General features: G+C 44.0%; 2 long non-coding RNA genes across 5 annotated transcripts in view; one reads left to right on the top strand and one right to left on the bottom strand.

The window, feature by feature from the left end:
• Nucleotides 1–1513: 1513 nt before the first annotated feature.
• LOC106040010 (uncharacterized) overlaps nt 1514–22417 on the bottom strand; it is a 57849-nt gene continuing 36945 nt past the window's right edge. For 3 of the 4 annotated variants that reach the window (XR_010832229.1, XR_010832230.1, XR_010832231.1), the window contains exons 3-4: nt 10187–10739; nt 4694–5248 (exon numbers count right to left, since the gene is read on the bottom strand). This is a non-coding gene — a long non-coding RNA (uncharacterized lncRNA). Of the gene's footprint in view, nt 3036–4693; nt 5249–10186; nt 10740–22417 lie in introns of those variants that run through there. The other variant, XR_007161211.2, reaches the window with a different exon arrangement.
• LOC136791059 (uncharacterized) lies at nt 6985–9815 on the top strand. Its single transcript, XR_010832233.1, has 3 exons — nt 6985–7451; nt 7596–7646; nt 7957–9815. It is a non-coding gene; the product is annotated as an uncharacterized lncRNA (long non-coding RNA).

Here is a 22417-nt window from a genome sequence, read left to right as displayed (position 1 = left end):
GAATGCAATGAAAACATTTAAAAAAATCTTACAAAAGAAAGCCAAAGTTCTTACCTCATGAAGAAAAACATGTTATTCTTCTCTGCTGTGCTCCACACACACTACTTTCCCCTACCTCACCCCCATCAGGCTAGAGGCAGCCCTCAGTGGTCAATTTAAAAGCTCACAGGTGCTAAAATGATAAGCAGAGAAGTATTACGGGTATGCTTTGGTGGCAAACCCCGCAGTAGAGGGTTTACCTTAGGCAGGGTCCCAGAGGAGGTAAAATGCTTCAGTCAAACTAAGGTCTACCAAAAAGCCCTACCAGCTCGAAATTCTTTATTTTTCTTAAGCAAACTTTTAGAAATCTTAAGCCACCAATGATATGCTTGTACTCTCCCTCTCAGCTGATTAATACATTTGGGGGTATTTCTGTACTTGACCTTCATTTTCCCCAAGTCGTTGTATGGAATACCCATTTACCACCAGCCGCAGAGCTTGGTACAGTCATCTTCAGAACAGAGCCCAGATCTGTGTCCTGGGCATGTTCTACATGTGTCTGGCTGTGGGAAAAGAAGTCTTACCTTTACTTCCTTTTGAGGGGATGAATTATTATTATTATTATGTTTTTTAACGTTTCAAATGCTGTTTATGGAGGGCAAGGTGGAGGAAACTTTTACTTTTGCTTCAAGTTAGAACTTACCTTCTGTTATGATTCCAGATGCTGGAAGCAAGTTACAGAATAACAATATTTTTCAGTTTACGACAAAAAGCTAACAGACAAATAATAAGGCAAAAAAAAGAAAACTACTTCAAACTTAATCTACTTTATTTGTATAAAGCTGCATTCTTGACAAAATGAGAGGTTTTGTTTAAAAAGCTGTTCTACCTGCTCTAGTTTCCAAGCTATTGTATGGCCAGCAGTTTGAAAAGATGTGAAGAAAATACACTTTCTGAAATAAAGAACAATAATAAAGAAAGTACACTGCTAGGTCGATGGTTGGACTAGATGATCTTGAAGGTCTCTTCCAACCTTAATGATTCTATGATTCTACAGGTTGCAGATGTTTTGAACAGCTGATGGTAAGAAAGTCTTTCTCAAGACTTCTATTGCCTTGTTCTGGCTCCATGGGGCAGGACAGGTGAAAGAGTATCAGCTGTGCACGAGGAGGCTTTTGTTCTTTGAACTCTACCCAGGAGGTTTTGGGTTGTGCTAGTGAAGGCTTAAGGCTAAGCTGTATCCCAGGGCTTTTCTGCAGGACAGCTGAGGAGGAATGTTGGCTTATCATTCACCTCTTTTCAGCTCAAATTGAAGCTACAAATGTATCTGGGTACCTGAGACAAAAATGTGTAACAGCATCTTTACTGGCACTGACTAGCTCTCAGAGCAGATGGGCACAGCGGCAGCCCCCATCACATCTTCCTCAGCCTCCTATAGAAGTAGGTCAGAAGTGGAAGCAGAGACCTAACCCACGAGGTTCACCAAGTAACAGCCAGATTTCACAGTGGCTATCACATCCTTTGCCTATTCCATCTGCCCATAATATGAACTCTGGTTTTAGTAGCTGCATATTAAGCCCAGACACAAACTGTTTAGATCATTCATATGGAAATGGAATAATAATAGCCTCGCTTTGAACTTTTGTACTCACACAAGCATTTTTCACCAGAAGCTTTCAAAATCAGTAGGTCTCCCCTTATACATACGTATTCCATAGAAATAGTCCTGTTCTTATTAACCCCGAAACTGAATACACGTTTCTTATGTAGGACAGAATAGTTTCAGCTATGGAGTTCCCAGTCTAAATATACAAATTAGACAAATCAAGATACGAGACAAGAAAAGAAAGGTGAAACATCTTGCTAGAGATCAATGATGAGACAAAAACACTTTCACTCTCAGGCCCCACCACCCTTTCCTGGATCACACTATCTTGAACTGCTTTACTTGCTCCAGATAGTTTTAATAAAGCTACATTGAACTGGAAGATGATTCTTCTGGGCCCCTCACATTCATCTTAGCAGGCTTTATGGCCTTTTGAAATAGTTTTGTTCCTTTCTTTGGTTTAAAAACAACAGAAATGGTTCTTCAGAGGTGGAACTCACAGCTGGCCAGAAGGAGGTACAGGTACATCTGCTTCTAATGGACTATTTTGACTCTTTAACGCTGTCTTATAGCAAACACAAAATCACTTGCTCCCTTAGGTATCTCTACACCATTTGTTTAGATCTTGATGGCAACAGAATTAGGGTTTAGTCAAATTTTGAAACTGAGAAATAGCGTTTGCTAGAGTGTATTTCAGTTCAGAGAAACAATTTGGTCCCATGTCACAGAAGGTAAACAGGATAGAAACTCATTTTCCTTATTATAGCACAGTGTTCAGCCATACAATATGCACAAGGTCTGAGCTGAATTACATGATAACCCGTGTCCATTTTCAGTGGAGAGCAGTATGGCATCCCCCTTAATGCTGTGTGGTTATTACTTGAATTTATACAAATGAGAAATATTTCGAAAAGTAGAATAGAAAATTTCATATTTTCATAGCACATCTTCCAGAAAATATATATGTGTATATATATATATATAGTTTAGGACAACCAAAATATTTGAGAACTTAGTCAATTTGAGCAGTTTGTCAAAAAGTGAGAAAATTGCTGGGAATGTCCAAAGTTTCCAGTTTTTAGTTCTGAAGCAGTATTTTCCTTTGAAATAAACTAACTAAAGAGAGTCAAATGCAAGAAAATCCTAGAACAGTGGGCATGGAAGACTCCTTATGACTGAATTATCTGAGCTTGATCTGAACAAAATCCACTATGAGACACTTAGGGTAGTTTGCAGTGTGCCCAGTATGATGGACTTCTGGGTTCTGGCTCACATACTGTTGTACTGCTCTCTGCTGCACGCTGAGGATGGGTGCCCTCTCTTCCCAAAGGCCACAGCTGCCCCAGCTCCCTGCTGACACGCTGGTGGCACAGAGCAGATGTAACACTCGCCTTGAAGAACAGCTCCAGAGTAAGCCAGAAGAGCCCATCTCAGAGGCTGGCAGTTTCTGCTGTGGGAAGAAATGTATGTTTTTTCTTGGTCAGACTGCCCCCTCCAACCCCCTGAAATGGTTTGAGACCTTTTTATCTGTTGTTATGGCCACAGGACACAGCAGCAGATCAGAGAAGGAAACCTGAAAACCTGTCAGCCTCCTCAGTACAGTCACTCCTCTGGCCTTCCAGGCCTTGCTCACAAACCCATTTGAGCAAGGAAGGCCTCTGTGGGCTCCAGGAGGCTCTGGGCCTAGCTAAGGCCAGATGCAGCAACTCATCTTTCTGTCCAGGCACTGGAGCAGCGACAGAGAAAAATGAGTAGGAAACTGAATTTCCTCTGCTGAAAGATTAAAAAAATAACTCCTCTAAATCAGGACAGAAACTGTTAGAAAACTACTTCCCCCCTCTCCCCCTTCGTAGGAGGGGAAATATGGAGGGAGCAGTAAAAAAAGTTTAATTTTAAGTGATCCCAAATGAATTTTTCAGCTTGTCATGCAGGCTGTGAGCCAGTCCAGGATGACAGTGACCCAGGCCAAGGTGAACAGACTGCCAGGGGCCACAGACGGAGGCAGCGAAAAAGCCACTTGCAAACATCACTCCCCAGCACGCTGTCAGGAACAGCTCCGTCTACAAGCACAGCTAACTCCTCTCAAGAGCTGGCAGAACTGAAGAAGTCCCACAAAGTGTTTTGGCTCTGTCAAATCAGCCATTACCAAAGAAAAAATATGATGTGCTGGGTAATTTTTCCCCAACTCTAGCTGCATGATATAGTTAATCAGACGGAGGGGTGGTCATTATTACCATCGGAAATTATTTTTGCCATATTACATGGGAAATAGAGTACGGACTAGTAGGATGAGCTCTGAAGACTTTGTCCCGCACACTGTTATACACCTGGAGCGCTAAAACATGAATACTTGAGCAGTGGGATAACACCAATTCCTGTAGAGAGAATGTGGGCACAGATCCCACAAGTTATGTCTGAAGAAGAGCTGATTAAGGATGCCAAGTTTTGTCCGTGTGTAAATTTACAGTTGGTGGCATTTCCACTGTAAGTGCCATTGTCAAGATTTTAGGATTGGATTGCAAAAAAAAAAAAGTATTTGACTGAAACTTGCCATTCAACTTCTCATCATCGGAGTAAAATACCATACTGTACGAAGAATGAAAAGAGAGAGAGAGAGAGAAAACAACAACATTTAGCAGGTTTTAAAATTATGCAGATATTTTTAATGGCTTCGAGTATTCAGACACTCACTCATATGTCAGAAAACAGATTTGATTTATAGGAATGACATTTGGCAGAGCAATTAATCCATACTACGTTCTAATCATGTTTGGTACTAGGAGAGGAAAAAAAAAGTCAAACTTAGGTTTAAAGCTGACTGTGCCAGGAATTATTTTCAAAGAAGGCTCAGAAGGGTTTTTAGTAAGCTCAAGGACAAAATCTGGTCTTTTATTCCTTCCCTCCTCCACCACCCACCACGAGAATGAAGATTGCATCCCATTTTCTAGTTGAAACTCAACAATTCAATCTTCTTGTCTCCACTGGGAGTGAAATGGGAGTCTGGACCTCTTTGGTTGCTAAGCAGAAAAAACCTCTTTCCCACGTTATTCCTCAACCCCAATGAGACTGTCTAAATGAAATCTAAGGAGGGAAACTATGGATGGTTCCTCAAAAAAATTCTGAGTTTCATCAGGCAGAGCAGGGATTTGCCTTTGTGTGACTGCCCTTTGGTCTGATTTGGGGCAGAGCTCTTGTTATTACTAGAATGAAACTTCCACTTGTCTCCATTTTGTCCCCACGTTTTCCATCTCAGAAATGTTTCCTGAGACGGCAATGTACAGCTTCTCATCTGGCACTGCTTAGATCTTCACTGCCAGAGCACTTACAGTTGACTATGGAGGCTTCTCATGCCCAGAGGGCATTGCCACTGCTCAGGTACCTGTGGCAGCTTGCATTATGGCAGAGGCCCAGGACCAAAGCTGCAGCTTCCCTCCCGTGGACTGAGTGGGATCTTCTAGTTTCAGGCTCTTGGACCCCGTGTCCCTGAGAGGGGTGTTCTGCTGAGACCCAACACACTTACTCACTGCTCACTTGGCCAGCAGATCTTCTGAGTGTCCGTGCTCCTCTCGGTACGTCCATGGCTGCTGACACCTTCCTTTTGCTGGGCTGGTTTTGTACGAGCACTGCCTCTGTTGCCTTTATTCCCATCCCTGACATTGATTTCTGCAGAGAGGAAAAACAACCTTGTGTTTATCATCCAGCTTGACAGACATGACCATTAAGAAAAGCTTCTCTGACAAATCCATTAGAGACTACAAGAGCAAGCACTACGTGGTAGCTTTTCACTTACAGACTTTGCAGAAGATGTGAGTTAGCTCACGCAGTGACTGCACCATGTCTAACACAACGCTAATGCCAGTTTTGCCAGAAGAAATCTTTCCTAGAGCCTATCCTGTCTCAAATCTCTCAGAATTAAAGCTGACAGCTGTTCCACAAAATACTAACACTAGACAAGTAGCTGAGTTTGTACCGTGGACTGCTCACCACTAGTGGCTGGGCATACACCAACAAATTTAAAAAAATCTACACTTCATGTGATTATTCTGTTCTTCTTGGTTGGTTGGTGTTTGGAATTATTATTTTTAAAACCATACCTCCTCTTTCCACTAACTCTATTACCTCTTCTTCATACCCCAACTCCTGCTTAGTTCATTCACAGATGAAAACATATTCCTCTACACTCCTTCCAGAATAGCTTTAAAAAGCCAAGGTTACACTTTTAAGGCAAATAAATAATTATTTCAGCAGACTGGTTTTAACACCTGCTACGAAGATTGCAAAAACACTCGCATTCTATCTATAACTCAATTTTCTCACACTCATAACTCATAAAATATTTGCCTCTGGGTTTAATAGCTTCCATATTCTTTTCTGTCTGAAGATGTATAGTTAAATATTATTACTACTGGAGGTATGTTTGGGCAACGTCTTTCAGCCGTATTTGAATTAAAGGGAGAGAGAAGAAAAATTCTGACCAGATGCACTATTTTTGGAAGATGACTACAAAAAAACAGCTGACCTAAGCTAGCTTCTACTGAAAATTATATCTGTAGGAAAGAGGAAGGTAGGAGAGAAAGTTCAGAGACACTGAGGAGTGACTCTGGGGCCTGTATAGGAGCCGCGGACTCCTGCAGCAGCCAAGTAAGGCCTCAACCCCCCATAGGTTTGCTCTCCCCTGAGCCAGCCATCCCAGCCCACCGGGGAGTGCGTGGGGCAGCCTGTGCAGGGGGAGCATAGTGCCCTCAGGGAAAGGGGATGTACCCCAGCACCCATCAAACAATCAAAATACAGTACAGTAAAACATCGACGTTAGGAACTGGAGCTAAAAAACAGAGGCAAAGCCATTGATCTTGTGACTTTTTCTGCCCATAAATATGCCAGCACTCCACCATGGCTTCTGCTCAGTGGCACATACAGATCTCGGCCACAAATGCTGCTCTTGCAGCACAAGCTGCAGAGACGCAGTGAAGCCAAGTGGAGCAGTAAGCGAGGAACCTTTCCACTCCTGGTTCCCACTTTAGACTCAGTGCTACTGCTCATTTCCTCAGAGCAGCTCTGTGCAGACAAAACCTCCTACCTGCAGGGTAGTCAGTGCTACCTACTTCTCACGGGAGTCAGTGGAGTCTGCCTCAAAACCCATGCATGAAATCGCTCACTGCCATAGCTGAGAGATTCCTACGTATTGCCATGATGAATTCATCCTGTGCTGCCTCACCCCTGCTGGGCAGCAGGGAAGCAGTGACAGGACAGGCACCGACAGGCACCAAGGCTCGCTCACTCCCAGGGCTGCCCAAGCTCTGCCCCACACCAGAAGCACCCACGCAAGCACCCCAAAGCTGCACCCCTTGGGTGACAAGCCGGCTGGGCTGGCCTGGAGCAGGGCCGCAGTCTCCCTGGTGCAAAGACTGATGGTTTGTGTCCAGTCTTTCTGCTGAAAAAACTCCTGCCTGTCCAGCTGTTGTTCCCTGAGTGCCAGGGGCAGCCCCGCGCTCGCTTTGCCCCTTCCCCACAGCCAGCCTCATTTGAGCACCAACTGATCTCCGTACAGTGCTGCGAGCTGCTCCACTTTTGCTACGCAAAGCCAGCTGGCGGATGGGTTACCCAAGGCATGAATTCACAGATCACTTACAGTGCAAACAGTCTGACAAAAAAAAAAGCCATAGAACAAAAATAGGGAATAATATCCAAATGTGGCCTTTCAGGCGGAGTATCTCAGGCTATTGCCCTCCCACACAAGTTACTCAGCTGAAACTGCAGCAGATAAAGACCCCAAACCTCACATCCTTCCACATGCAAGTATCTTGAGGTCTGATTCAGTGCTCAGCTGAGTCCAGAGAAAGACTTCTGTTTGCTTCATTAGGCCACAGTAAGTATGCTTCTGCCTGAACTTGGAGTCTGATTTATGCATTTTCACATCTAACATGATATTTTGCTATGAAAACTTTCAATTATACCTGCCTGAAATCTCCTAGATTTGATAGTAATTGGTGCTTTTTCCTTGTACTGACAGAGACAGACAGCATCTGAGTAGTCATTATCTCTCGCAGAAGTACACAAACTGGTAAGCGTTTCAGGTTTGATGTTACAACTGCTCGCTGTCACCTTGGTATCTGCTGCTGCCAGTTATTCCCTCCACAAACTCTTTGTCAGAGCGCTTACATTTTTGCTGGAGAGCTTTCAAGTTCTCTTTGCGAGCTGAAATCCACATCACACACAGGCATGCACACACTCTGCTTTAAATATCATAAACAAATGATACCACAAGCCTTTTCAAAGCATCTTAGAGATCTCTCTTCTTCCACAGGATAACGTATGTGGATTTTTCTGAGGAAGCCTTACATGTTGATTTTATTTTTATTTTTTAATAATAGGAAATAGGTGTTTCCTCGGTGCTTGGATTTTGAAGTCTGGAGTGTGAATTCTTCAATAGATGTGGCAGCATGTGGGTATTCTCTCCCGTTTTAGAACTCAAGTTGCTATAACAACCCACAGCATCTGCTCAATCCAGTACCTAAGTGTCTTTTTTTTATTCCCTTCCTTTCCTTTTGGGTCTCCTATTCTTCTGAAGTCAAGTGCTTTGCTCTGGTTTTTATTTAAGGAGCTAGCTTATGCTCTGATGTCTATATGCAGAATGACCTGAAAGAAGACAAAACCTGTGCTGAAAAGATCACAAGTTTTAGAGAGTATCTGGCCGAGTGGGATGAGTTCTGTGCTCAGCCCAGTTCCTGACAAAGTCAAGATTCACCAGTTTTGTGACATGAACTTGAAATTAAGTGCTACAGCATGTGACAGTGTGGGTTTCTCTGATGAATGATGGACAAATGATGAACACTTTCAGGGAGCCACTGACAGAACAAGAGCCAAGAGATGGACAATCTGGACTTGCCTCTAACTGGCTCTGTATAATTATTTTGTTTCCTACTTACCAACCACTTTCCTCTCCACTTTTTAATCTCTTTGATTTTTAACGAAATGGATTTTTTTTTTCCAGAGGGGAAAAAACAAGAGACAGAACATTTTTCATTCGTACCAGAACAGCAATGCCACACAGGCACTGTGGTTTGGATATCCCACCCTCCTCTGTGGGTTAGCTGCCCAGGTTTCTTGCTTCATCATACAGGACTCCTTGTGAAAGAGGAGCTGTCACTACTGGAGACCCTGGCTGCAGTGCATCATGGAAAGTGCAGACCAGCTATGTTCTACATTCAGAGGAGAATGGAAATGCAGCTGTGGATCCCAGGAAGTAGACAGGATGCTGGCTTTAATGGAAATATATCTGGCTTAGGATAAAACATTTTTATCTAAGTTTTAAAAAATGCTTAGTATTTTCTATCCATGTAAGTCATTTTCATTAAAATTCACTTTGCACTTAAAATGCTGTCCACAAAAGCATTTGGATTTTCTTATCAGCTCAGCTCTGAAATGCTGCTACAATCAGCAGATAATGGTGCTGGGCATAGGCGGGTTTGTCCAGGCGCCGTCATAATGGCTTGTCAGAAACCAGGAAGGAAGATGACATTTCTTGGAGGCTTCAGGCCACACACACTTAATCCCTCAGAAGGGATAGAGCAACGTTCATGATAACGCGCAGAGCAACCAACTGCCATTTGCAGTTATGCACACAGATAACTTGTAAATAACTGAGGATCCAGCTGCCCTGTCCTGACCCAAACACAACAATTCTCTTCTCTGCACCAATGCACTGCTGAGGGACATGCCCAGAGCTACAGAACAGGCTCACCGTGGGTAGGATTTGCAGGCTTGTTGCTGCCACGTAAGCTCTGCAGGAAGGTGGCACTGTGAAGCCAAGCTCCTTGTTGCCTCATGTAGCTGCCCCTGCCTGAAAGCAAACTCTAGCAAAGACAGTGCATACAGCTAATGACAGACCTGGGTCATGGGCACAGCTAGAGCATGTACCATGTCTCTTCAGCCTTTACCACCCCCTGACACTCAATACACCGGATATTCAAGGCAAGAGTCCACGGGGACTAGCAGACACAACAGTGAGGAAGGCTGAGCCATGCAGATGGAAGATGGTGGTTCTGGGAGCAGAAGGAGCAGTCTTGGGGAACAGGAGATGGCTCAGAGCCATCCCAGGGACTGGGAACATGGAAAGCCTCCAGAGAGGTCTGTCATCCTCCCAGCTCTCCCTTCTCCTTTGCCACCACTAGACTTAACCTTCGTCCTTCCCTGCACCTAGATACCGAGCAATATCTGGATCTACTGAGGAGAGCCAGACATTGGCTAGGTGTCCTTCACCTCATATATGGACTTTTGGGGCCAACTGTAAGTAATCCGGTGCCATGAAAGCTCCCATGAGGGGCAAGCAACCTGGTTTCCCATTTGTCTCAGGAAGCACAAGATAATTTTCTCTGAAATCACACCTTTCTCCTTCAAAGCTTCTGTGTATATTTGGTAACTTTTACATATGTCATTTCTGTACAACAGCCACAGCTCCCACCTGGAGTTTTGCAACATTGTCCACATGTTACCTTTCCTGAAGGATATAAATGTGTTACTGATACTATTTTTGTACTACAGAGAGAAAGTGAGAGGAAAAGAAAGCAGAAGGAATGAAGTTGCATGCCAACTGTGGCTCACCTTGTGCTGCAGAAAGGGAACACAGAAGATCCTCCTTTCCCTCTTACTTTGCAAACACACAGAGATGGGGTCTCTCTCCCCAGGCACAGGGACAAACACCACCCTGAGCCAGCAACCTTGCTGCTGTCTGCCTGCCAAGGAGATGCGTGCACTGTCCCTCCTTGCCCCCAGCAGGTAATGGCAGCCTCTGAGACTAGGCAGCTACGGTGCAGTGACACTCGGGCAACAGAGGACCAGTCTTGTTCTGCCTCTTCACTGCTCGTGCCACAGCCCCTCCGTGTTCTGCCATGAGGTAGGCACACTGCACTTCCTCCACAGGTAGGGACAAACGCTGTGGGTTGGTGGTGTTCTCTCCCCACCCTCACTCCCTGAGGGCGCTCAGAAGCGGCACTCTGTGAGGCTGAGGGTGCTGTGGGGACGGAGCATGGAACCAGCGAGAGACAAGCAGCGAGCGGGCTTCGGTCAGCAACGGCCTTCATGCTGATGGTACCTCGATTCTTTCCCACAGTCTGAAGGCAGCAGCCATGTGGGTCCCCTCACCGTGTCTCCATCCCTGTGGAAGTATGGAAGCACAAAAGCAATTATAGCTATTGCAGAAATCGTGCAAACTGAAGTAAAAGTGGGCAGAGGGACTCCAGGGAAGATTTCAGTGTTCAGATAGGGGTCACATTTAAGAGCCTGTACAGTGTGAGAGGCCCAGATCAAGAGAACTGGGCTGAGAAGCAAAACCACCTCCAGCATGCATACACATGGCTCTGTTATAGGACAATGACACCCTTTTAATCTCCTTCAGCTTTCCTTGAGTTGCTATAAATCAGCACAGGTTAGCCTTGCTGTGCTGATTTACACCAGCTGAGGACCTGGTGTTCAGTATAAAGAACATGTGATAAACCATTACACCATTAACCTAATTAAAGAACCTTAACAAGCCATTAACCCATTTAAGACATTCCCAAATACTGGTCATTGGAATCTCAAGATTCCCGTCTAGTGGAAGACGGGTTCCTATCCAGTGGGAAACACAGCCACACACTAGTTGCTAGTGTGATGATCTTATCTGAATATTTTAAGTAGACAAATCTATTTATCTTTGCTTTACCAAGAGTTTTTCTTACTGATTTGGGCAGGAAAGAGGCCATGTAGGCACCTGTTCATTCAGCACCTTTTTCTAAAACCCAGGATTAACTGGATGCTACTCCGAAACCCGAGCAGGAGAAAATATAGCTACAGTCAGATCTTATTATTACTAATGCTCTGATTAAAGTAACACGATCTGACCCAGAGCTTTAATACCTAGGTAGAGGTCATAAACAAATTAAATATTAAGATATCTTTCATTGTAGATGTGACAGTTTTGATCACAAATGATTAAAGCTCCTTATGAGAAGTCCAGTAAATATTGTCTTGAAATCTACCTTTTAAAGTTTTATTTTAAATTCTACTACTAGATATTCATTCTTGTTCTGCCACGGTTTGAGGCCTGACAAGTCTATCAATTTCCTGGTCACATCTCTGCATTGGTATTTAGAAATCAAACCTCTAAAATGACAGTTGTCTTCTTTGTATTGTGGTGACCTAAAATCCTGGTAACAAATGTCCTGATCAGCACAGCTGCTCTCTAAATTAGGATCCAGAATGGGGGATCAGTCCCACTGGAGATTTTGGGAGGTCACACTGGGTGCAGGGGAAAGCATTATGTCCGATGATCAGGCAAAATTACCAATACACTTACACACCAGGTACCATTTTTAGCTCTTTGCAGTAGGGTTCAGTGGCATTACAGCCTGGACTCCTCCATATGTGTAATAAGCACTGACAACTTGTTAAGTAATTCTTCTGCAACCCAGCAAGGAGAACATAAGAGACTGCCTGTGCTCCTTGGGCAGGTTGGGACCAAACGCAGACCAAGAGATGTTTAAAAGTATTTTCATTAGGCAGCATTTCCAGCTGTACCACTAACACTGTTCAAAATGGAAAGCAATTCTCTTCCTGGCACCATTTCAGAAGATTTAAAATGCATCATTCTAATTACTGCCTGACAAATAATCCTGGAATGCTAGCTGGGAAGTTTGCAGTGCAGACAACAGATATATTATCACCACGCTGGTATATTGAACTTTTTATGATATCTAATATCTCTAGGTTATAAATGAGTGAAAGCATCCTTTGCCACTGATGGAGATACAGCCCTCTAGCACGCAAGCTGAAGGTTCAAACATCAGTGTGCCACAGCTACAGGCCCAAGGTCATTTTTGTGCTCAATCGGTCTAGAACAGTTGCCAAATCTGTCTTCTGATTATTCCCAATCATTTTAGATGATGATTTCATTGAGTCTTTCCAGAAATTCATAGAACTCCTCCAGATTACATTAACTCCTTGCACTGCTGTGTTACAATGATTGCCTGATCACACAAAGGTCAGAGTCCTTTATCAAGGCCACACGTAGATCTGTATCTGCTTCTAGCGATTCAAACTCCTTCAGACGTCTGCTTCATTCCTTCTTTTCGCCTCCCCAAGCTCCTGGCAGTGCCTGGGATCTCCCTGTTCCCAACCACCACCAAGAACTTCATCCTCCTGACATCACAGCCCTGCTTTGGCAGTCCAGGGGACGCAGAGCCTTCAGTGGGCTGCGGGTATGAATACTTTGGCTGGTGTTTGAGGGAGGGAGCTCCCATGCCAACTTTTCCGAGCATCGCCTATCACTCGTATGAGGTGCATTCAACACGCAGAGCTGGTTTAACGCAAAATCCTGAATGAGTCTAAGGGAACAAGTGTGACTCACATGTCAAGAGATCAAAAGAGAAGTTTCAAGTGGGACGAGCAGCCATTAGGAGAGGTAAGGACGAAAGATTTTTAAGTCCCTGTTGCCCCACAAAACAGATGCCTAATACAAGCACAAACCGAATACCAGCACTGAAAATTGTGCCATCTGTAAACACCTCTGGCAGTGCCTGCTTATCACCCAGGCAGCAATGTGGGCTGATTTCACGGTATTCAACAAACTTAAGCTCCCCCTTCTCTCTCTTTTTTTTCTTTTAAGAAATAGCTATTTGACATAAACATCTTTGTTTGGCATATCACTAGGAGATCTGCTGCTAATTATAATGCTGAACCCAGATGCTGGTGGAGGAAATTAATCTACGTCCTGCGTAGCTTGTTGGGCTTGTTTTAGTAGGTTTGCCAAATATTTAGTGAAACCCTCATATGACTTTTATTATCTGGAGATAGATATTAAAGGGCCAAATACTGTTCTCATTCTCACTGGTGTAAATCTAGACAGCTCCATGGAGGGAAATAAATATAGTTACATTACTATGGATTTACATGACGTTAGTCGAGATTTACAGTACTGTAAATCCTCGAGAGGGGAACTAGGAAGCTAAACCACAAATACTTTATCATCTAAACCTGGTCTCTTGTCTAAACAGCTGAAAAAGTTTCAGTCCTGAGCAAAATGCCAGTATTCAACATTTAGTTTGCTACACTGAAATATAGAAATCACTCTTTTTTTCTTTTCAAGTTGGCCTACACTTGTGGAGTAAGTGACATCGAAACAACTCTGTTCAGAAAGACAAAAGTGTTTCATTACAAAACAGTTCAAGCTCTGAACTGTCCCTGGGGTCAAAGAGCCTCATTTTCCTCTCTGATTTACCTGCAGCTCCCACAGCACCCCATTAACACACCAGAAGCGGGGAAGGCCGCCTGCAGGGAAGCTGCCGCCTGCAGGAAAGCTGTCTGCACAAAAAGGGTTACCCCAGGGTGAATGCTGGTCTCATGGACCTGACGTCCCAGGAGTAACAGGTGAGCTCACCTGGGCCCAAGGGATGCTCCCGCTCCCCCAAAGCAAAGCATTGCAGTAGGAAAAACATTCCAACCAACCAAAGAAGAAAATATTTGTTCCGGCTGCAGAAAAATCAACTTTTTCTGTGCAGAAAGCATTTGCTTTTGTTACTGTCCCCTTTCCCCACCCATGCGTACTACATCGTAGTTTCCTGTTGCAGAACTGGGAGGGAGGGAACCACCAAAATAACTGGTATTTCCCACATAGAAATGGAAGCTTTTTACAGATGGAAGCTTTTGACTCTAAGCTTCAATCAAACTTAGAAAAGAAAAAAAGAAAAAGAGAAAAGAAAAAGAGAAAAAGAAGAAAACAGAAAAGAAAGAAGAAAAATGGAAAAAAAAAAAAGAGCGAACCTTTAAACCAAATATCCCCGACATCAGTGTTCCCCAAACTGAAGAAAATCTATGTTGTGAAAAGTGTATTTTCCATGAGAAACAAAACTGACAGAAAATTTCCCACCCTGCTCTCAGACAAAGCTGAGTAAGCCAGAAGAGCATCCCTGTATGCCAGCTGACATTTAAGGCAGCAGTATCATTTGAGCAATACAGACCCACAGACAGGAAATTTCCTAGGGAAAAAAAAAATCCTGCTGAGAGATGACAAGCTCTGGTACAATGACAGGTTATTAACCCCAGCTGGTCATCATTGGTAGAAAATGCCATAGCCCTCAACTGGGGTGGTGACTATAGGAAGAAAACAGGCATTTATAAAGTAATGATATAAATTTGTAATTGAAATAGATGATGTGGTTTCATCTATGGCATTTAGAGTGCACCATTTAATTGTATTTACCCTGCTGGAAATTTACTTTTTAGAGAAGTCCCATGTCCTGTGATTACGAGTGTAAAACCACCTCCTGCTATAAGGAGCAGAGGGATCTTTGCAGCAAGGCCTGTCACTAAAAAAAAGATTTCCATTTCATGGAACAGGCTGCGGAGCCCAACTCACAAGTTAAGAGATCCTTAGGGATCCATGTAGATCAAAGTAATTTACAGGAGCCTGAGGCTAGCTGTACAAACTGAGCAAAGTCCAGTTCTCAGCCTGACAGTAATTGATTGGGACAGACTTTAGGCAAAACAAGTTCCCCATACCCTGACCTGCATGATGCTTGGGAGTCCTTCGTGCTTTGTTCCTGCCTGAGCAGAGTAAGGAACGGAAGAGCGAGTTCTTGTTCGAGGCGATCCTCTTGTATTGCATGTTGGAAGGCACTGCCACCAAATAAATCTCTTCAGCACATTTATTGTCTCTTTTACATCCTTTTGCCCTGCTATTCTCTGTGGAGCTGTTTGCCACCTGCATTTGCTCTGCATTTTGCCCACACTACACAGGTTTAATTTTCAAGTGTCTTTTCCAAGCCAGGAGGGGCAAAAGTAATTTGCTACATTAGCAGGCAGGTTAAGTATCCTTCCATGCAGCAGCAAACACTTATCCTTTCTGACAGACGCATCTGAACAGCAGAGGGTACGTTCACTTTTGATGTGGGTTTGGAGAGCTCCAGTGCTTTGTGTACTCTTTTGGGCTAAAGCAAATACAACATAATTTGCCTTTCTGCAACATGGTTCCAACTCAAGTTAGAATTTGGCAAACCAAAACAATGCTAATAAAGCACGTGTGAAGGAAAACTGAATATTCATGATTTGCATGGCAGTATCTCCTACACTCCTTTGGACGTTACAGTGAGAATGGGACCTTAGACTTGCATCACCCTGCTAAAAGCCCTGCTACACATTGCAGGTCCCCAGGATCAGGCAGGAGTATGTCGTTACCTACATCGACCTGTCCATCTGGAGCTGCCCTATGGGCTTCTGAGTGCTAGCGAAGCAGGCGAGCAGGGCCTTCTTCAGAGGAAGAAGAGCAGGCCAAGCCAGCCCAGGAAGAGCAGCCTCTTACCACTTCAGCTGCCTGGGGATGGAGGAACGATGGGGAAACCCTGCTAAGCTTCCCCCCCGATGAGAAAGGATATCAGGCACCTTGCTGCCATGCTGCCACACTAGGTGATAGACCATGTAAATATACCTGATACTTAAAATATACGGAGAGAGCAGTCAGGAGAAGTGGAAAACCACCAGAAACACTGCTACCTTACTGCTTGCTCTCTTGGGTACTGGGATGGCATTGGACGTGCTCATGGAGCCAGGACAACTGAAAAGAACTGGAGACAAATGCCAACACATTTCATCTCAATTGAAGGGCCCCAGAGCTCTGCTTCACCTGATAGCTCCCTGGCACTCACCTGTGGGTGCCTTAGCTGCTGCAGGAAGCAGGGGCTGGGGTCTCCAGCCCTGTCCCCCCACCCAGGGCCTGCAGGGCTGCCCACAGAGTGTGACATGCAGCCCAGCCAGAACGCCCCCCTTAACATAAACAGAGCAGGGTACAGAGCATCTGACCCAAAACGACTCCATCTGATCAGTCAGCTAGATTTAGGGTGAATGAAGCCAAAAATAACAGTTTCCGTTTGCTTGAACAAACCAAGTCAGAAATTACGGCCATAGTGATCTGAAACATCTAGATATTTCTCATGATAAACTTATAAAATTCAGGCAAAGTCAACATTTCTTTCTTTTGGCAGAAATTACATTTACCATTGTAAAAGTCTTGTGAGTGGAAGATTTCCAGCAGGCATTTTCTACCAAACAGAGGCACTCACCAAAGACTATTTCAACTTAATTGTCCGATTTCCCAAGCTGTGGCAGAGACCTTTTTAGATTTTTGCCCACCTGACTGACAACTGCCTTTATAAACTAGGCACAAATATTTCCTAGATACTGTACATACCACATCTGACAAATGGCACAACTTATGGAAACAAAACTGCATTCTGCTGAAATTCTTGCAAAATTGTGATAAAACATCAAAATTGGGCCCTGGTTGTGAAAAATACCCCCATTTAAGAGACCCTGAAGCACATGCACATCTGACTGTAAAGCAATGGGAAATAAGCACACGTTCAAAGTACTAGATCGAAAGCTGATCTGAAGAACTTCATTTAAAAAAAAAAAAAAAGAAAGAAAGAAATGGTTCGCTCACCAGTTCTGAGTAAGGTTTGCTCTATGTGAGAGAGCCCAAGAAGCTTCCTGGGTGCATTAGTGCATCAAAGTGTGCAGAAAACCATCGTGGTGCTTTGCCTGTGCCCTGGGGCTTCTCTGCCCCAGGCTATTCTGAACATTCACAAATGGAAGCAAGGTATAGAGGCTACACTTTACAAACCAGTCCAGCTCCCAGTCTGGAGGGAGAGGCAGAGCTGGAGACTGTACAACTTCTTTCTAAATTGCGACAGGATTTCCAGAATCCCAGAAATCACAGCAGAAATGCGATTGCCCTACATCTGAGGAACCAACTTCAGGTGGGCAACCTGCTCTGACAGATTTTGCATTACCACGCCAAACTGTACTTGCTAACACTTCACATCAAAGCGCAGGTGCACGCATACATGTGCAAGTGGCAAACCAGGACTCTGAGCCCTGATCCAGTTGGAGCTGGATCTAAGGAAGCATGGGACACTGCCAGGGTTCGAACATGAGGCTTGGCTCCGGAAAGGATGGGAACCACTAGACGACACACTTCTTTGGCACAGGTGGAGCCCAACCCCAGAGATCTGGAAGACGACCAAGTACCGACAAGCCACTGCAGCCGGCGTTCAACAGAGCTTCACACAAGCGTCCTCCTGTAACCTTCTTGCTTTACAACCATTTGCACAGCAAAATAGCAGTAGCAAACTGCAATCTGAAGAAGAGTAAAATTTTCAGACATCAGTGGGACGTGTGGCCCTGCAGAATAATTCTTCGTAAATGTAAATGTTGTCCGATTATCTTGTGGCATACTTCTGATTGTCACCCAGGCTGCAATGACTGCTATCAGTGTAGTAAGCTAATAGAAATGAAATGTTAACTAAGATTATTGATAGTGCCCTGTATCTAGTCCATTATAATCTCTGCCTAGAGATTGTGGAGTTCATAATAGCTAGCAATAAAATATTTTTGTCCATAAAGGAGGAAGATAATCACTACACATCAACTTTGCTCAAAAACACTCAATAGCTTAAAATTTCTAAATATACTAACCTTGTTCCAACTAATACAGCATTATTGCTTCACAAAGAGTTCCTTGCACTGTCCTTTTAGTTACAAATCATGTTTTTTCAAGGACAACTTAATACAGTCATTTAAATTGCTGGCATTTATATCTCTAATAAACTGCAGCCCGATAATCACGGACTATAAAGGATTATTTTTTCTTTTACATTATCGCAGAGCAGCTGTAAAAGTACAAAATCCACAGAACTGTGTGTACCCAGTCCTAATGACAAACACAGAGCCTCATCCTTCTGGCCTGAGCAAAACCTGATAGACTGCCCCCGCTGGAAAAAAAAAAAAAAAAAAAGACTAAAACGGTTGCTCCCCTCAAATATTTACTCATACATCTTCTTTTCTCAAATCAGATGCCAGGCTCCTGCTGCTTCTTTATTTTCAGGAGTACTTCTTTCTCTTTTTTTTTTTTTTTTTTTTTTTTTTGCTTTAACTCTTCTGGTGCCCTGCATGAGCAGAAACACCTGGTGCAGCCACCACATTTACACCAGGAAGGGGCTGGCAGAAGAGCTGCCGCTTGTTTTATGAGAGTGCTTTGGGCGTTGGCACATACATACGCAGAGTGCCCCTTTTACTTCCTCCCCAAGACATGTTTTACTGACCTATTTATTATGCTTTCATTTCACTTAGGGTGAACAGAAACACCCTGTTTGCATTTGCTTTTATACCCAGATCCAGCAATAGCACAGGAACTACAGTTACCTAATCCTGCAGGGAAACAAGGACGGCCTCACCGAGTTTACCCTGTGCCCAGCTACGCCAGGGATCCTACTCCAAACATCAGTTTAAATGCCATAAACTCTGTGCTGGGCAGTTGGATGAAAACCTACCAGTGCAATGTGCTTTGTACACCCTGTTTACACTTACCTTGAGAGCCAGCCATCAAATCCATCTTCCCCACACCTCTGTAAGGTTCTCCTTTGTCCTCCCTTTCTTGGGTGCCCTTTTCCCCTTTCCCTTTCTGTTGGCTAAATTCAAGCCAAGAGATGAGTTTTAAGAGGAAAAAATCAGAAGAAAAATATATCCTGGGCCAAAATGGAGCCAAGACAGGTTTGTCAGCAAGCAAGGCACATGCTCCTGCTGACACAGAGGGAATGGGATCATTGGCAGGGCACTGCAGGGAGCATGGGCTGCCCGGGGCGCTGCCTCCCACAGGTGGAGATGGCCTCTCTCTGCTAACAGACTTTCCTGGCCTTTCCCTTTTTAAAGGGCAGGGAAAAGAGAGGCCCATGTACAAGCAGTATAAATAAATAAATCCAAACAGAGGCATAATGAGACTGTCTTTGCAGCAATGCAAAGAACAGCACAAACACAAGTCTTCAGCAATAAATGACATTTTGGGTCTTTAACAGATTATAAGTGGTATGGAACTGAAAGTCAACATTTTCCTTTCATTCACTAGTTCACATTTCCCCTACCAAGGAGCACCTTTCAACAACTGATCCCAGTCACCCTATCCAGTGGTGGGGACAAACAAACTGGCCTCCAGGTCTTCAGCTCTGCAAGGGGGCAGCTGAATGCAAGGTCTCAGGGACAGGTTGGACCCAGCCAAGGCACTTCAGGGACACTGGGGACGCTTGCAATCCTGGCAGCCTTCGCTACAAAACTTTCTGCAGGATCGAGAGCTCTGGGATGGATCCTCAGCCATCTTTCAAGCCAACAGATACAGGCTTTTATTGCATTCCTGTTACCAATGGTTTTACCTTCCTCCACAGCAAAGCCAGAGGTCATTAGTTCTGTTTTCTCTTTGTATCAGTTGATGCCACTATAGCTTTACTCAGTCCCGATTTCCTCTGGCCCCCAAGAAAGCTACACCAAGCACAGCTCCACAGGCTACATGTGGTCTTTATAGCAGCCCAAAACAGACAGAAATCACTTGAGGACCAGGATGGGGTTTGCTACCTGCATGCTGCACCTTCCGCCAGATGCAGTGCAACACCTCGGAAGGCTACAGCCCTGCTCTGTCCCACTCCCCTGCCAATAGGGTTGTCCGTAAAATTTTCAGCAATGCACATTTATTGCAACTCTGAGGGAACCAAGGATTCATTACATGAATCAGATGTAAAAGACATTTTGCATGGTCCTGCAAAGGAAATTTCTGCAATAAGGTTTAAAAAAAAAAAAAAAAAGTCCCTGCCAAATATTTCAGAGGAGTTATGTTTATAGATTGAGACTGATTCCCTTCTCTTCTTGGAGCTACAGCCATAGTCAGCGTAAGCCAAGGCAGAATCAGGTTCTGGGTTATTTTAAAGTCCTGCATTGCTGAACCACTAAATAGGTGAGGCAAATGGGTGGAAAAGCTGTAAGTAGCAAACAAATAATTCTAGCTACCTGGTAGTTAGGAACTCAGGAAAGACAGAGGGGAGAAAAAAAAAAAAGACATCAAGCACAACTGATCACGTTAAATGGATTAGTTTAGGAATGCAAAAGCTTGTCACACACTTTTAATTATAAGGTAAGTTTAAGAATAAAAGACACAATTACAGCTGAAAAAACACCTTGCTTAAAGACTAAAAGCGTAGTTCTACATCCTTCATCCTTCCAAAAGAAACATTTCTAAGGTGGAATATATACACAAAATACCATCAGAAACTCAATTACCACTTGAAAAAAAAAATAAATTAAAAAAAAAAAAACTTCTGACCCATAGAGCATTCCCTTCCTAAAAATGTGCTCTAGGTGTGAAAAGTCACTTGGCAAACCAATTCCAATTTTGCAAAGGCTATGTGCTGGAGCAGAAACATTCTCCAGCCAAACAAAAAACCCAGACCAATCTGCAGAGCTCCCCAGGTACAGCGATCCTGTCCACTTGCAGCATCTCTCTGTGGGCCTTCACAGATGGAGCAAGCAACACAGCACAACACGCTCCCTCTGCCAGTGTCGTCAGGCCTGTTAGCCTTCACCTTGCCAAGTTCCAGATCTCATTTCTGCTTTGCTTACACTGGTATCAACAGACGCAAGTGAAGAGCTCCCTTCTCCCCAACGTGACTCCCTCGCTTCCTAGGCTACCCAGGCAAACAGGATGGAAAGGTTACCTGGTTTCCGTAGCAGTCAAAAGCTCTTTCACCAGTGCCTACAGCTCTGGGCTGTTGGTGCTATTTTCAACAGTTTCTTTTGATCCTCAGAGTTTTGTAATTTTAAAGTCTGGCCTCAAGGGGGAGATGCCAGAGTTAAGGATCTTCATTATTACGATGTGCACAGGCTGATCAGTCTTAAAATTCTGGTCGTCCCCAATTGCATTGCCAAGAAAATCCTTCTACTGTTTCCCTGTGCCTTTGAGCTGTGCTTTCAGCAGCAACTCACAGCAAGTGACCTTCTGCCAGCTGGAACCTGACCACTGCTCCTGAAATACACATCCATGTCAGTGAGCTTGACCCAGTCAATTCCACAAACCAAATCCAAAACCCATCATTGTGAACAGGAGCGCAGAGCTGATCCTGTTGCCTGGATCAGATCTTTGCATCAAGCACAACCTCATTATGGGAATGCCAAATGCTTTCCAAGACTGCATCCTTGTTTTCCATTAATTTGCAGAGCATTTTTATAGACACAGCCAAAGAAGTAATCTTCAGCTTGATTTTCAAGTTTGGGTAGAAGTAAACTCTTTGGTATCTCCTCCTCTCAGCAGCATGGACATCAACCCAAACTCTTCTCAGCTAAATTCCCTGAACTCTGCTTCTTCTTGCAGCTGGCTCCCCAACACACTTGGCTTTCTCATTGGGATAAGCTTGGTTAAATGCACTTTATGCCATCTACCCTACAGGGCAACATATTTATCACGTTTACAAAACAGAAAATATCTGCAGCATTCACTCATGGATGTTTCTGTACTCCACATCTCTAGTCAAAGATCATGCACCCTCAGGATGATTTGAGGAGCCTGAGATAATATGGAACAGCCTTAGCTCAAACTGAAGTCAAAAGTCTACGAACAGTTTTCAGATAAATTTACCAAAGTAGGACACATTAGGTCAGCAATGCACTGAGAATACTACTGCATGCAGTTTTGGTATTGAAGGTGAGAAGAAGACAAGACTTGTAGTTTCTGGACATGCAGGAAGGTAGATCTGCAGATGATGTACCATGGTCAAGCAGCTGAAAACAAAGCCTTGCACATATTCAGGAGCTTTGGTGCAAGCAAAACAACCCTGCATCAGGAGAATACATTCAAGACACAGGATGGGATCCCAGCAAGTCAGCAGCCCATCTCAGACCTCCCAGTTGGGTGGGGCTCAGGGACTTAATCTGGTTCATGCTCGATTTCATCTTTTATCAGAAGCTGGCTCCTATTATTAATATCCTGTC

This window comes from Anser cygnoides, chromosome 6 (assembly GCF_040182565.1).
Source record: "Anser cygnoides isolate HZ-2024a breed goose chromosome 6, Taihu_goose_T2T_genome, whole genome shotgun sequence".
Classification (NCBI taxonomy): domain Eukaryota; kingdom Metazoa; phylum Chordata; class Aves; order Anseriformes; family Anatidae; genus Anser; species Anser cygnoides.
Note: the sequence above shows the minus strand (reverse complement) of the source record. Positions and strands in the feature narration are given on the sequence as shown.